Here is a 16,649-nt window from a genome sequence, read left to right on the forward strand (position 1 = left end):
AAAGAGCTCCGAGCAAGTCGATCTTAAGCTCCCTGCCGACACGAAGGTTCACAGAGCACCAACAGGCAACACCAGCAGCACGGACCACGCTGAATGAGGACTCGAGGAAAACAGGCAGCAGCAGGCACACAAGCATAAAGAAAGAAAAAAATCGCGCTCACTTCTACCGCCTCTGTACCATAGAGTTTCCTACAATACTTACTAGAGGGAACTCTGGCGTTAGTGTCTATGGGAGCTCCAACGCATGACGCTTCAGCCAGCATGGGAATGATGGGTAGTACACGGATTTGCCTAAACTTCGTTCTTTCGGCTCCGTTTGGCTACGCGTCGCCTGCATCCGCTTTGTAGCAAGACGAAGTTCAGCAAATGCCAGCAGTTTCACTTCACCACTTTATCCGTTTTAGGCTCACCAACTTAATTCTGGTCACGAACGTTCACAACGATCCATTCTTTTATCCGAAAGAAAACCAAAACACAGCTATAAACAAAGCCACAAGTGCGTTTGAAGCCCGCAAGTACGAAGACTAGGCAAATCCGTGTACTACCCATCATTCCCATGGTGGCTGAACGATCGCAGCGCCAGAGTTCCCTCTAGTTAATTTTAGGAAACTCTATGCTCTCTACCTCGGAGAAAGCACGACGGCCTCTGATTGGCTGTAAGCGCTGCGAGCGGGCCAGTATCATTTCTTGCAGGGGGGTGTTCGCCCGTGCACAACCGGGTCTAAACCACTTTTTCTAGGGTGGCGCCGGCAGTTTTCCCCGCCACCGCGAGGGAAAGCCAACTTGCTGGGGCACTTTTGAGGCACATGGAGTTTGATATATCGGTTGTCGTTGCTATTTTCGTTCGGTGTAACAGTAACTTTTGCTATATATTCTCAATGTAAATTTACCGTGTTTAGAAATTGTTCGATATACCGGATAATTTGATATAAACGGGTTCGATATAGTCGGGCTCGACTATCTTAATTGGTACCGCCAACACTTGCTGTGAAACGGCGCAGGTTTCCCACGTGCTTTTGTTTGACGCACACACGAACACATTTAGCCAGCCCAGCGCCTCCTCTATTTTTCTGTGCCTGGGCGAAGGAGCGGAGCGCAATGGGAACCGATCGTCGGCGGTAGTGCGGCTTTTAGCCGTCGGGCGCCGCCACCGTAGTAGACAAGCCGTCGCGTCGTCGCTCGCGGAAACGAATGCCGTGGCTGCATTCGAAGCTGCTGTATGGTTCAGTTTTCGGCTGTATTCGCGTTGTTTAAAGTATAATGAAAACTTGTAAACTGGAATCATGAAGCACTTGTCGTTCTGGGCAACCAGCCAATTTCGAAGGCATGTGTCTTTCGCGGCTATTTGATCGGGACGCTCGCGTGTTGTCTGCTAGCCCGATACCAGAGAGCGCATGCCAGTGATGCGTGGAAAATTGTTTTGTCACCGTTACGTTCGCTTGACTGAGAGTCGGTTTTTGACTGTTTGAAAGTCGATTTTCGAAAGCAGCATTTGCCCAGAGCTAATATTGAAATCTTGGGCGCTTAAAGTTACCCGATGCGTTCACCGTCTACTGGTGTAGCACACTACACCCAAGCCTGGAGTTCGTTACGTCATCGTTACGTTCGCTTGACTGAGAGTCGGTTTTTAACTGTTTGAAAGTCGATTTTCGAAAGCAGCATTTGCCCAGAGCTAATATTGAAATCTTGGGCGCTTAAAGTTACCCGATTTGTTCACCGTCTACTGGTGTAGCACACTACACCCAAGCCTGGAGTTCATGCGCTAAATAACATGAAATTTCACTAGACTGCTTCCAGGGATATACGTGATTGCCCGTTCCCTTCGTAAAGCTTTTGAGAATTGCGTTTGTTGCCACCGGGAGAAAGCAACAGCTGGTGCCAGAAAAAGAACTATGCCAAGTGATTCCACCATTTCAGAGCTTAAACCAGTTAAATCGTGGTGGTATGAAAAACAAACATAAAGAGCTACATATGCCGCGCGCTTCCTACAACACTGACCGATGCGTTGTTCAAGTATAAAGTCGTAGTGCCGACTCTCAACTTGAGCCAGTGTGAAAAGCGTGAAAAATGGCGCGGCCTGTTGTCAGTTGCTTGAGCTCGTCTTTGTATTCGTCGACGGATTGTTGTAGCCTCAGTATCTGGCTCCTCAGCTCTCTTTCAAGTTTCCTTTCTCTTCCATTTGGCCCTTTCGGTAGTGAGCAAAGTAGAGGCCGAATGGCTGTCTACCTGGACGCTTTTGTCGCATGGAGCAGCCTGCTCAGCCTCGTGCACTCATTTATTGTGACACTGTACATAATGATTCTCGGTTGTTTAGTCGGTAGCGCATGTGGTGTCCATGGGCTCCGATTCTTCAGCTTCGGGACCTAATGTCAGCGCTGCATGCACTTGGCGGCGATCGCGAGGCAGCGTTGCTACTGGTACTACATGCATTCGTTGACTGTTCCGACGCAACACGGTCACGTTTAGGGATACTTGCCATGCTTAGTTAAGTTGTTACCTTGGGCTGCAAACGTGAAGGGTAGTCTGCAAAGAGTGACGCTACTGCATCCTTCTCAAGCCGCCGCTTCTTATATTCTATGATATCTTCGGGTCGTAAACGACGGCTGCATATTCTAGTGTAGTTTGAAGGTGTATTAGAAGACCAATTATCCCACCTAATTAATTCAAGCCACCTCTCCTGAACACCAGCGACATCTGGAATTTCATGGAACGACAGACGCATAGTGTATCAAGGCAAAAGCATTATACCTCATGAAACGTGAAAATTGACCGTTGGCGGCGTCAACGCGAGTGATGCAAAAAATAATTACGTGATGACATCATATGGCGTCACAGATCATAAAATTTTGTGACATCATCGTGACGTCCCACAACGTGACATCGTCATATTACACCTTCGCTTGGTCAAAATGGGCCGATCACGGATGCAGTGCATGCCTCCGCTGATGTGCAGAAAGCTTGCACTGCTTCCGATCCTTGAGGCCGTAAGAAAAGCACGTTAGGAACAGAAATATCTTGGAGGGAGGCAGGGAATGTTCAATACATTGACTGGAAGAAACAAAAAAAGATGGCTTTCGCCTTTCAGTCGTCTTAGATGAATGCATAAGGGACCCTGTGAGATTTTTTTTCTTTATCAATAAAGGGAAATAAAAAGAGAATCATAATTTCTTTCAGTTCCATTTGCAGAGTGGAACACAACAGTATTACATACTAACGCATTGGGGCGGTTGCAATAGCCTGACATAGAAAATAAAACGCGAATACTATCAAACTCGAGTGCAAGTATCGAACCGGCAGCGCGGCCTGACAAACTGCCTGCTGAATACGTACAGCGGGGATGGAAAGACACGCGAACATGCGGCATCTGTATTCTTTGTTGTTTCGCATCTATTTTCAAGTGGTTATAGCCTGGATGATTGATGAAAAGACGACGTCATCCGTGACACGATAAAAGACCATCTAGCATCTTTTTATTGCCACCACGGTTAGAGCGTGATGAAAACAGCGCGCCGCTATGTTCGCGTTTCTTTCCATCCCCCTGTACCTGTGAAAGCCTGCAAAAAGCACAAATGCAATTAAACTCGGATGCAAACACGAATTCGTGAGCTTCGTGATACGCGCGACCATTCAGCGCCAGCTTCCCGTAGTCTACTTGCACAGCGCCACCACGCGGAAGCGGCGAGCGGACTCGGAGCGCGCGCGCGACGGCCCGAGGAGAGCGTTCGCCCAGGCACTGAAAAATAGAGGAGGCGCTGGACAGCCGCAAGGAGAGCAGCTATTACCGATAGTGATAAACATATACCACTCGTGAGCAGGTGTACGCGCAGCAAATAGTATTTAAGAACCGATCAGGCGCGGTCGACGCATCACGGCCTGCCCGCTTTGCCCGTTCGTACAAACACGGCAGCTCGATCGTGCAGTACTGACGCGCGTGCGAAAAATGTGGAGAAGAGGGCTTGGCCTCGAAATTGCGCGCCGGCCGGTGCGCATTCTCGGAGGCCATAAAGAGGGACAACCAGCGAGACAAGCGGACGGGAGAGGGCTTAGCCAAAACTGAGTTCAAATCACCCACTTAGCGAGAGCCAATAACTTCAAACCGGAGGGCGCGCAAGGGCATGGACGTTAAGGTTCATCGGGGAGAAAAAAGCCACAGTTTCGCCGCAACGGCGAAGCAATGAATGCGATAGCAAGAAATTGGAATGTACCACGAAGAACGGAAAGCAGCTCGAAACGAGCCCAAAGGACGCGCGAAAACAACGCACACAGGACGAGCGCGCACTATTATGCGTCACAGCTCGATAATTGAAGCACACTGCTGAAACATAAAGCAGGACGCACGAAACGAACGAACAGGTACACACAGGACGAGCGCGAACTAAATGTCGCAGTTGTTACTTATTTTTGTTGGAACAGCGCGCTCCTTTCGCAAACGCGGCCGCTTCGGCAAGCGAAGTGACCTTCGTACGCTCTGCGACTTCAGCGCGGACATCGCGGGGAAAGCACAAGACATACAGCTCCCGCTCCACGCCCCCCCCCCCCCCCCCCACGCCCTGTAGGGCAAAGAGCATCGGCGTTCGCAGGAGCGGGGGGATGATCTTTAAAGCCCAGTCCCCAGCGCGCGCATCGCGCCATCTCGCTGGTGAGTAAAAAAGCACGTTGAAGTACAAGAGCAGACAGCGGAAGAGCAAGGTTCTCCCTGCGCAAATATTAGAATATTAGAAGAAGCGAGCGAGCTGGTCGACGACTTTTAAACGCGCCCGTTGCACTCCTTGCGCCATTTCGCTGGTAATGAAGAAACGCTTATAAGCGCCTGCCGTCTTTGCGTCCGGCCAGCGGTAAAGGGTGTGTATATAACGCACGCCGTTAGCTACCTGGAGGATCTGCGTTTCGTGCGTAGTGGTTATCGCCACGTGCTACGGAGCGAGAGGCCCCTGGTTCGATTCCGCGCTTCGGAAGCATTTGTCTGAATTATTTTTCTTAGGGGCTTATATATATATATGTATATATATATATATATATATATATATATATATATATATATATATATATATATATATATATATATATATATATATATACCTATACATATACGGTGCATGACGGCGGCGGCGACGTGGACGGACAAAAACCAGCCGAGACTGTCCATATAATTGCTATCGCAATGAGAAGACCGCTAGATCTCTTGGTTTGCTGCGACCATGGAGGAAGAAAAAACAGAGGGAGCATGACGTCACGCGATTGAAGCCCACCGTGTCGGCCCAACACGTGATCAAAACTTGACGTCAAAGCGCGCGGGTAGGTTTTAGTACTACCGGTGGAGTTCCGTTTTTAAACGTCCTCTGTGAGCCGGCCGGTCTGCGCCGAACAAGCGCGCTTCGATTAAAAGCTACCGGGTGCCATACCCGAAATCTGGGCAAACCTCATTTCTTGTGTGATCTTGACGCAAAAGGTCACGTGTTGGGCCGACACTGCTGGCTTCAAAGCGAGTTGGCTTGCCAGCGCTGGCTGCGTGACGTAATGTTACCTCCTTGCTTTTTCTTTCCTCTATGGCTGCGACGCTGCAGATTTACAGGTTGTATTTGACAGTTTTAACAAAGCGTCGTGCGCTCACCCCTGTGCATAGATGTAGCGTCCCATGCCAGTGCAGGAAATTGCACGCAGTACACGTTTTGTGATGAGCGCTACTTGTCAAAACCCTTTCAAATCGACTGCAACATGACTGCGAAGCTAAGTAGATTCGCCGTCACGCTCCACTGACTCGACTTCACAACAAACCGAGAGATGCGTTGGAGACCGACCACTTGGACAGATGCACCTGACATCGCAGCAGATGATACGTTAAGTGTTCATTCTAAAAAGACAGGGTGTGCAAACAAGGACACAAGAAAGAAGTCAGGACACTTGACTTCTTTCTTGTGTCCTTGTTTGCACGCCCTGTCTTTTTAGAATGAATACTTACCAACTAGCTCAGCTCTCTGTTATTGTAAACGTTAAGTGTTTCTCACTCAATACAGTACTGTTATTTCCATTAATAGATAATGCGTACTTTCAAGGGAAAAACAAGTGTGTTTGTTATCAAGTGCTGTAAAATTATAATTCATTATTTCGTAATGCCAAATCTAGAACACAATTGCAGAGCAATGCATACCCTTGTGGTTGAATTTGTCCAGGTTTCACTTCCAACTCACCGTCACGCAAACTTTTTGTAATAGGTTTTGTAATAGGTTCGTTTTTGTCCCTTTTGCATTCCTTACTAAGGAATGCAAAATAGTGATCATGCACTGCACTTTATTCACAGAATTGATCTAACAATTTCATCATGACGTGAGCATATTTATTGCACTTTTCTTGAGGAACATTTAGTCATAAGTGCCATGTGCTTTTGCAGGCTTTATGTGTCACAAATCCCCGGGCACGAATGCAAAGAACTGGCTGGCCCCACTTCTGTCGAGAGAACCGGAGTCGCCTGTGTTCTGTTTCACACCCCGCATGAGGAACCTTACTTTCTTCTCTTCGGGCATACTTAGGTTGGCGTGTCGAAACAGGCGATTCATCTCTTCCGTGTAGATGGTAATATTTTCATTGGGCAACTGCACACAGGTCTCTAGCATAGCCGCGGCCCGTTCCTTGCGGACCACGCTCGTGAACGTGCTTAGGAACGTCGTCCGAAAGAGATCCCATGTTTGTAGGGCGGATTCTCGGTTCTCGAACCACGTCCTCGCGGCGTCTTCTAGGTAGAAGTATACGTGGCGCAGCTTGTCCTCGCAATTCCAGTTATTAAATGTTGAGACCCTTTCGAAGGTCTCGAGCCAAGTCTCGGGGTCTTCACATGGCGAACCACGGAAGGTCGGCGGCTCCCTGGGTGGCTGCTTCACGCAACGTTACTAGAACAAACTCAGTTTAAAAGCTCCGCTGGAGAGGCGGTCCGCGTGGCGGTCGTGAGAACTAGTGGCGCTGCAGTCACGTCTAGCTCCCGCGGCTGGCGCTTGTGATCGGCGCCGGCGATGTACGAGCGCACGTGGGTTACAGCGTCGTCTGCGCTTTGTTAGCTTTTTGCGACTGTTCTTGACCGGGCTTAGCGTCTTGTACGAAGTGATGTACGAAGCGTAACGAGGGCGAACAGATTCACAGTGCGGTATGCCGACTTGCTTTGCGCCGGGCTGCAAGAGCGGCTACCGCAACGACGACTCCGCTTTATGACACTTCTTCGGACCTCCAAAAGACCCTACGCCATTCAAGCTTCGCATCGCAAAGATAGAAAGCTTACTGCGAAATGCAGGGTCTGTGACGTTCATTTTGAGAGTGACGACATTGTAAAGCACTATCGTCGTGTCGTTGCGAGACAAGAGGTTTTGATCCCACGTGGAAAGTGGGAACTCGCGCCCGGTGCCGTGCCGCGCTTGTTCCCAGCACTTCCGCCCCACATTTCAAAGCCAAAATGTTCGGGGTTTTGGCGCAAATCCTCCCCAAAACGCACGGCGTCCCGCGAAAGCCCCGTGCCCAGTTTGGAGGAGCCGCCAGAAATAGAACAACAAAACGAAAGGCAGGCGATTACCTATATACGCTACCGAGACTGAGAGTTGCATCACACTGACATTCGATCAGTTGTCAGCTGTCGCCATGCCTTCAAAGCAGTGGATTTTCGAGAGATTTTACGACGAGGTATCCAACAAGATGTGCGGAATATTTTACACTCGCCGGCTCGGGAACGGGCTGCTCAGCGCAAAAATTTGACACGGTACACATAGAAAAGACGAGGACCAGCGCTGGTTCTCGTCTTTTCTAGCTGTACCGTGTCAAATCTTTTGCGCTGAGCAGTTTAATAATGTAATACCAACTAGCCCAATCCCACACTTTGCTTCGGGAACGGAGACTTACTTGTGCAAAAGATAATTGTAGTTGACGAGCAGTTTAACTGCGTAGTGAACGGCTACAGCACGAAGCGCAAACGGCTGTCGTACAGTGTAAGTGCTGCGGGCATGGAACATCTGCTCGGTGAAGTTGAAAAACTGAAGTTGAATACTGACGACTGTGACAGAGTACGCGCGAATAACTGCTCGGTGCTCACATCACGGCCGAGCTGTTCGAATTGTGTAAGGCACCGTAGAAGGATGCGACGTAGAAAGATGAGATACCGAAAATACAACTATCGCTGAAAAAATTGCTCAGAGACGACATCTATTCGATGTAATCGCACACTGAGATTTCATTTACGGAGTTCTCGTAAAATTTTCCGATTTTTGGTCAGTATCCCTTTAGCCGTCGCGAAAACGTGTCTTGTAAACATTGCAGAGCATTGGCAATGTTTTTCGAAAACCATTTTTTCAATAAATTGTAGAAACACGAGTACTGTTTTTCTAGAACGTTTTTGTATCTCGAGTAAGTACGCTTCTTTGTACACTATAAAGGCTTTTACAAACGTGTTGGGTTGTTCTTGGTCTAGATAAGACGGCAGTGGCTAAAATTGTGGTGGTAGTTATAAAAATTACGCTGAAAACCCTCATTCACTTAGAAACTCTTATGCCTGGAAGTTAAGCGCAATGTAGACAGCTCAAATATTGTCACAGGGTCGTGACGTCGACGAAGGCAGCAGTCAGCAGGTCCGAGTTGAAACTCGTTATTCGGCCGAACTTGTGGCCGAGAAACTCAAAGTCAAACTACAGCAATACACTGAAAGCGGCGAACAGAGCGTCGACCGTCGATCAAGTGACAAGCGGTCAAGGGCGTCGGATTTTATACAGGCGCTATCGAACTTTCCAGCGATATCGCTGGTGGCGGCGTTATCTCTCGACAAAGCTGGAACATTCGCGTGCAGCGCGCAATCTTACCAAAACGACCTACGATCGCGAAGCTTCTCGAACACTGCTTCGCGGACAGCGTCGGGCGCTGATAACCGTCCTTGCTGGTCAAACCCGAATACATCAAAATAAAACAAGAAGTGGGCGTGGCAATATAGACCGAACATCGATTCTTAGCCAATCAATGAACAACGCACGCGGGCCAATGCATACAGACGACCTTATGCATATCCACCTAAGCATCCACCTAACTAATACAATAAGAAAGTTGCCGCGCAGTTGCCGCGAGCAACTGCGTGGTGCACCGCAGCGTTATGCCGTGGCAGCAGACGACGCGCCGATAGTGGAGCAAGACGGAACTGCAGCGCCGCTAGTTCTCGCGACCGCCGTTCGGACCACCCTCCTCCGCTGGCGGAGATACGGAGCTTTGAAACTGAGTTTGTTCTAGTAACGTTGGCTTCACGATCGCCGTAGGGGACACTGCGGCAGTCATCGTCCCTGTTGTCTTCGTTGCCGTGGCTTTTGGCTTGTCCGGTAGGAGTCCGTATTCTGGTGGGAGACCTTGCTCTATGCGGCTGGCTCGCTGGTCAGCGGTGGCACCGGAGTCCCCTTGACGGTGTGGGTTTGGCTCACGGTTGGAGGGGGGGGGGGGTGTTCGGTACATGGTCGGGCAAGCATCTCCACCAGATGTCACGTGGGGTCGTGACGTCGACGAAGACAGCAGTCGGCGTTTTCAAGATGAAACTGTTTATTTGGCCGAACTTGCGGCCGAGAAACGGAAAGTTAATTGACAGCAATACACACGGTATGCACTGATAGCGGCGAACAGAGCGTCGAGCGTCGATCAACTGACAAGCGGTCAGGCGCGTCGGCTTTTATACAGGCGCTATAGAACATAACAGTGATATCGCTGGTGGCGGCGTTACCTCTCGACAAAGCTGGAACATTCGCGTGCGGCGAGCAATCTTAACAAAACGATCTACTACAATCGCACACCTTCTCGAACACTGCTTCGCAGACAGCGTCGAGCGTTGATTACCGTCCTTGCTGGTGAAAGCCGAATACATCAAAGTAAAACAAGAAATGGGCGTGGCAATAGCTTCAACACTTCAATTTGACATTCGCCATTCTTTCAGCGAAAAATCAATATTGAGCAGCTCGACGGTTCTCCAACGAAATTTCCAACGGTTCCAACGGTTCTCCAACGAAAACAATATTTCATTTTATTGCCAATGTGTATTAAACTGTCATTTCATTTCCTCTCAACAATAAATCAATATTCATTTGCTTTATGGTTTTTGAAGTGAAAGTCGCCGACCAATGTTCAATACTGGTCTTCAGTTTTCCCAACGATATTTCTATTCATTCTCAATATTGCCACGCGTGCTTCTTTGCTATATTTATGTGGTTGGTCCGTTGCACGTGTCATCGCTGTCTTGCGCGGTCCGTGCCAGAATATCTAGGAACATTCCTGATTGTAGTAGATCATTTTGTCAAGATTGCGCCCATGACGTGAATAGTCAAGATTATTGATTATTGCCTGTTGCTTTCTTCTTCTAGTGCCACGTTTTTTCGCGCTTTTTGCTGTCAGTGTACAGTGTGCATTGCTGTAGCTTGACTTTCCGTTTCCCGCCCACAAGTTCGGTCAAATAAAGAGTTTCATCTTCGACGCGCCGACTGCTGTCTTCGTCGACGTCACGACTCCGTGACAGTTTACTTTCGATGCCATCTGTTGACATCAGTCGATAACTCCTTTATGATTTTCTAATAAGAATTTTTGTAAAGGAGTACCCACTGCGTCCGTAAAGCAACACGCGTACTAGCGCTGCTGATAATGATGATTAACTCTGTCTGTGCGCTTTTTAAGTGGTGCATTTTTAAACCAAGCGCTCCTTGTGCCATTCACATGTTTTGACGCCTGCTGCGTTTCTACGCTTCTGCCACACAATATTACACGAGTTAAGGACACACAATCGCTCTATATGAAGGAAAGAAGGTGACTTTTCAAGGGCTCGTTTTTCTTTGTTAGACACAATATTATGAGAACTAACAGACAATAATGCCAAGGGAAGTATAGGGGATGTTATTTGTAGTAAATAGAATATAAAAGTGAGGAAATTAAAGTGGACGAAAAGATAACTTGCCGCCGGCAGGGACCGAACCTGCGACCTTCGAATAACGCGTTCGATGCTCTACCACTAAGCTACAGCGGCGGTCGTCCTCCCGTCCACTTTTTGGGGCATACATGTAACTAACAGGTAATAATGCCAAGGGAAGTATAGGAGATGTTATTTGTCTAACAGACAATATTGCCAAGGGATCGCTTTCCATGACAGTTATATGGGTATTTTTGTAAACAATTTCAAACCGACGCGGGGTTCTGTTGTATAGCACCTGCTTACCACACAGAAGTCCTGTGTTCGATTATCAGTAGAACCAAGGATTTTTATATTTCGTTATTTGCATCTATATCGAATTTTCGCTCACGGAAAACGCTCAGGTTTTTTGGCTATCAACCAACGACACCGATAGTGGAATATCAGTGAAATGAACTGTCACGCTATCGTGCGAAAATCTCACTACGTTACAAGGCGAAAGATTTTGGCCGTAAGATAGGATAATAACAAATGACGACGACCGCATATGGCAATTCATTTTTATTTGTCTGAACGGTTAACCAGTGGAACAGGCACATATCGACAGCATGTTCAGAATGTCTATGAACATTTCTTTCTTTCGGGACTGTGAACCCCTTGTCCGTGTACTGTGCGATGTCAGTGCACGTTAAAGAACACCAAGTGTTCGTCATTTCTTGAGCTCTCCATTACGGTGTCACTCATAAACATATTGTGGTTTCGGGATGTAAAGCCGCAGATATTATTCTTTTTGTGAACCCCTTACTGTTATATCTTCGGCGGCTGAAGCGTTAGCTTTTAAACGAAACAAAACAATGAACAAAATATCTCACAAATGGCACCTGCCAGGAATCCTATTAGTCAGCGCAAGCTTCCGAGCTATTTGACGAGGGTGGCTATGTGAGCGGTTGGTTTGTCATACCCTTAGACGCTGAGCGCGAAAAAGATGGGGACAAAAGGAAGAATGTGCATGTACACTGGCGATTAGTGTGTGTGCATGCAGTCTTCCGTCTGCCTCCGTCTTTTTTTCACGTTCAACCCTTAAAAGTATGAACTATATGACAACACACCTATACAATAAATTGCATCAATTTATTGAACACGCTCTGCTAACGTGGTTTGTATAATGAAGGTGGAGCTATCTGCTCTTTGCTGTAATGGAATTAAATCTACTATATACCTAGCATACGATATCACAAGGAAAACTGCATTTAGCAACATCAACATCATATATCACGCGAACTCTCGTAAAGGTTCAATTTAAAACCGGTATTCCACCTTAGACTTGGGTTGCATCAATACTTTAGAATGATGCTGGGCAACATTTGTACCTAACGTATCCTACCAAAACGTGGAACTTGCCGCTGAGACTTAACGGTGAACGGCACATGCTATAATGGTAGGAACAAGTATTCGTGCTTACAAGAGCGGGTTGAGCAGGTTTCTTGAGGGCGCTGGCCGACCATGAGCTCACCGGCACGGTTGTGCACGAAACATTGCCCATCGGTAACCCGTTGTGTGTCACGAAAACGACGAGAGTTACCCTGCACACAAGCAGCGCAACATTACTCCTGAAGCCATGAAATGCAGTTTCCCATGGGTTGCAGTAAAAATAATTTGAATGCAGAAAAAAATTTAAAAATTTAAAGAAAATTTGAGACTTTCCGTGATCATGACTGCGAGCTGCGCTGCGCACTAGTAGTGCAACACATTGAAAAGAACAGCGGTCACATAACTCATACCACTGCATGCATGCAGGCTTATCACGTTACAAGCCTGATACGCATGGTGAAGAAGAAGCTACACGGTGGCTTCCTCTTCATTTTTAAACGATACTTCAATGTGGCGCAGGTGTCGGTCCAGAAGCACACACTGCAAACGCAAACTAGCCGATTTGGGCGTTTTAAGGGCTACAATCCTCCTTAATACTACCTTCATCTGGACAGTACTACCTTAGGGTGTAATACGGTGGGTGTAATAAAGTTCTGCGTCCTCAATTTTACTTCGTTAAGAAATTATGTGGAAGAAAGGAGGTAAATTCACTATCTGGCGCCATTCGTCGAATGGAGTTAGGGGAACAAAAAACTCCCATCTCATTTCCTCTGGCATGTTTTCTCTTTTTTTTTTCCGAAGCTTTTCATAATGCCTTCAGTGCTGGCGGGCATGCATGCAGCTGTGCGGGGGAAAGAAGTAAAAGAAAGAGGCGCCAGCTTCAGCGCACTAAAAATCCCTTGCACAGATAGCCCAGAGAAAGAGATATACGAGACCCTCCGAACGGCTGGAGAGGAAGCGAGGGAGCCCTTTGGCCTTTGCGGCTGCAGCCTACTGCCGCCCGCCCCCGCCAGGTCCAAAGCAAGCCAGACGAGGCGCTACCGAAGTGAAATGGGACAAAGCTTCGCGCCGCATGCGCGCGAAGAAAAAAAAAAGTCACAGTTTCGCCGCATGGGCGAAGCAATGAATGCGATAGCAAGGAACTAATGTTATACGAAGTGAGGCTCGCCAATGGATACTCTCAGTTTGAACAGCGCTTCTGTTGCAAAGGCGGCCGAAGCAGCGAAGGAAACTAGCGTGCTTCAAGTGTCGAGCTGTGACACTTGATAGTTCGCGCTCATCTTCTGTTTGTTCGTTTAGCGGCGTCCCTGAGCTCGAGTGACATTCGTACGCGCCGTAACATGAGCGCGGACATCACGGTGAAAGCGTGAAACATTCCTCTACACCTCGCCACGAGAAAACCGCGCGAGCAGACAGCGGAAGGGCAAGCTTCTCCCATGCGCAAATATAAGAAGAAGCGAGCGAGCGAGCTCGCCGACGACTTTTAAATGCGCCCGTCGGGCTCCTAGCGCCACCTCGCTGGTAATGAAGAAACGCTTATTATCGCCGGCTGTCTCTGAGTCCGTCCAGCGCTAAATGGTGTGTATATAACGCTCGCCGTTAGCTACGTGGAGGATCTGCGTTTCGTGGCGTAGTGGATAGCGCCGCTCGCTGTGGAGCAAGAGGTCCCTGGTTCGATTCCGCGCTTCGGAAGCATTTTTCTGAGTTATTTTTCTTTGGGGCCTTTATATATATATACATACTTATACATATACGGTGCATGACAGCGGCGACGGCGACGGCAAAATCCAGCCGAGACTGTCCATATAATTGCTATCGCAATAAAAACAGAAAAAAAGAAAGAAACGTGAGGAGGGAGTCGTTCCCGCGGCGGCGCCATCGTCGTAGCTAGGCCGGTTAGGCCTTGTGAACACCACTTCTGAAGTGATCAGCTGTGTCGGTCGTGTGTGCGCGTTTTGTGCCTGCAGCCTCACTGTGTTGTTGCCGCTGGATGTGATATGCGTGGTTTGACGACAGTGCGACATGCTGTGCTGCGAGTGCGATAATCGCGACGGCCTGTCGACTCAAGCGAGCGTGCCGCTGTGCATTACCAAGCAGATGATGGGCACCCTGCGTGCTCGGCACAATCAGGAACAAAAATGGTAAGTAATACTGATGTTCTCTCTCTTTGCGAGCCCTTATCGTCGCTTATGCACCTGTAGATGACCTTCTGCACATTGCGTCGCTTGAAAAGTCCAATGAAAAGCAAAAAAAAAGAAAGAAAAGAAAATCGGCATGTCAAGCTTGCGAAATGCCCGTCAGCGCACCATGAGCGTGGCATGTAACCCATGCCGTACATTACACGCATGTCATTCATTGTTTCCATGTTACCAGCTGTCATTTATGTACGTCATACAGTCACGTCACGCTATGCCAATCTTGGTATGATATCAAGTTAGAGAACCGGACGCGAGTGCACCAGGCTCCATGCCGTAAATGACATACATGTCGTTATTTTCATGTTACTATATGTCATTTATGTTCGTCGCACAATCACGTCACGCTATATCAGTTTAGGTGTATGTCAAGCTAGCGAACCGGCCGCGAGCGCACCATGAGCGTGGCGTGTGTACATGACATGCATGTCATTATTTTCATGTTGCCAGCTGTCATTTATGTTGGACGTACAGTCACACTACACAATACCAATTTTGGTGTATATGAAGCAGGCGAAACGGCCACTAGCGCCCCCGAGACCATGTTGTCAAAATAACGCCATACATGATAAGCGTGTCATGATTTGCACGTTAGAAACTGTCGTTTATGTGCGTCATACACTCTTGTGACACCATACCTATTTTGGTAAATATCAAGTTAACGAAACAGTCGCAAGAGAACCAAGAGTGTGACGTGTAAATCATGTCGTTAATGAAATGCATATCATGATTTTCAAGTTAAGACCCATCATTCATGTTCTTCATGCAGTCATGTCATGCCACACGAATTTTGGCATACATACCATTAACGAAACACCCACACGAGCTATGAATCGTAGGCGGCTAGATAGATAGGTAGATAGATCCGTTCAAAGTCGTAGAAGTGTTTAACAAATGCTTCGCATTTAAGTCGTTAAACTCAGAGAGCAATGATGTGTGATGCATGTTTTCGAACTTCTGTGAATATCACTCATGCTTCATACGACCAGTCAATCGACCCAGGAGTGCGCCCTGATAAAGTTGTTTGCACGATATAATTTTCTTGCCTGCAATAAAGCATGAATGAGGCATGATGCTTTCAGGGAATATACATTAGAGCAAAAGGCCACGGTTATCTCAATGTCACATGATGGAATGTGCATAAAGGACAACTTTGTTTTCGATTTATTCTTTTCTCCAACTTCATTTCTTTGTTTTAATTCTTCGTCATCGTGTCAATTTGCGCACATTGACATGTGACAAGACCGTGCGCTCTCATTTTGCAGCATCTACCTTGGATGCAGTCAACTACCCTGGACATCTTTCTCCCGCCATGCAACTGTGAGAACCCAACGAAGCACAGATTGTCAGGAAGTGAAAAGACTTTTCGGCAACAATTTTGCATTGCGCACCCTGCCCATCTCCTGAAATAGCATATTAAGGTACATAAGCACTGTACCTTCATACATATGCATCAAGGAACAGTGAAATAGCATATCAAGGTACATTAACATCATTAGCTTGGATTCATTTTGCTAGAACGAATAAATCATGTTGAAGCTATACAATGACGGCCATATCAGGTGAGAGACATCTGCTAAGTGCAGTGTGTATTGTGAAGCACATGCGTTTTATGGTATTGAATGAATGGATAAATGTTTATTCCAGCAAAATACAGGAAATGGGCCTCAAGTGAAAAGCGACAATGGTAGCTTGAGAAGTGCACAAGGCCCAGTAGAGCAAAAAGAGAGACAGAGCAGCAGAAACGTGTGCACGTTCAAAGGCAAAACATATACGCATACAAAAAGAAACAGGAAAGACAAAGCAGAAGAAACGTGCACATTCAAAGGCAAAACACCTACGCCATCTGCAAAGTGACAAAATCAAAAAGGGTGAACATTTACGCTAGTGAAAACAATGAAAATCAGAAAACAGAGAACAGAAAAGAAGGAACGGCCATTCAACGGCATGGAAGGAATGCAACTTCATTGGTCACGTATCAAGAGTGGAATTTGCTAGGGTTACATGTGCATATTCTTAGCCATTAGGAGATGTGCAAGGCTAATTTAATCGCATCGATATAAGTCAGCTGTTGAGTCTGTTGAACCAAATTGTTGAATCATCTTGTTTATTCCCTCTCGTTAATTTGCTGTTTTGCATTATGTTGCCATAGTTTTCAAGGTCAATACATAGTATCATGACTGTTGACA

The sequence above is a fragment of the Rhipicephalus sanguineus genome, chromosome 10 (genome assembly GCF_013339695.2).
Source record: "Rhipicephalus sanguineus isolate Rsan-2018 chromosome 10, BIME_Rsan_1.4, whole genome shotgun sequence".
In the NCBI taxonomy this organism is placed as follows: Eukaryota; Metazoa; Arthropoda; class Arachnida; order Ixodida; family Ixodidae; genus Rhipicephalus; species Rhipicephalus sanguineus.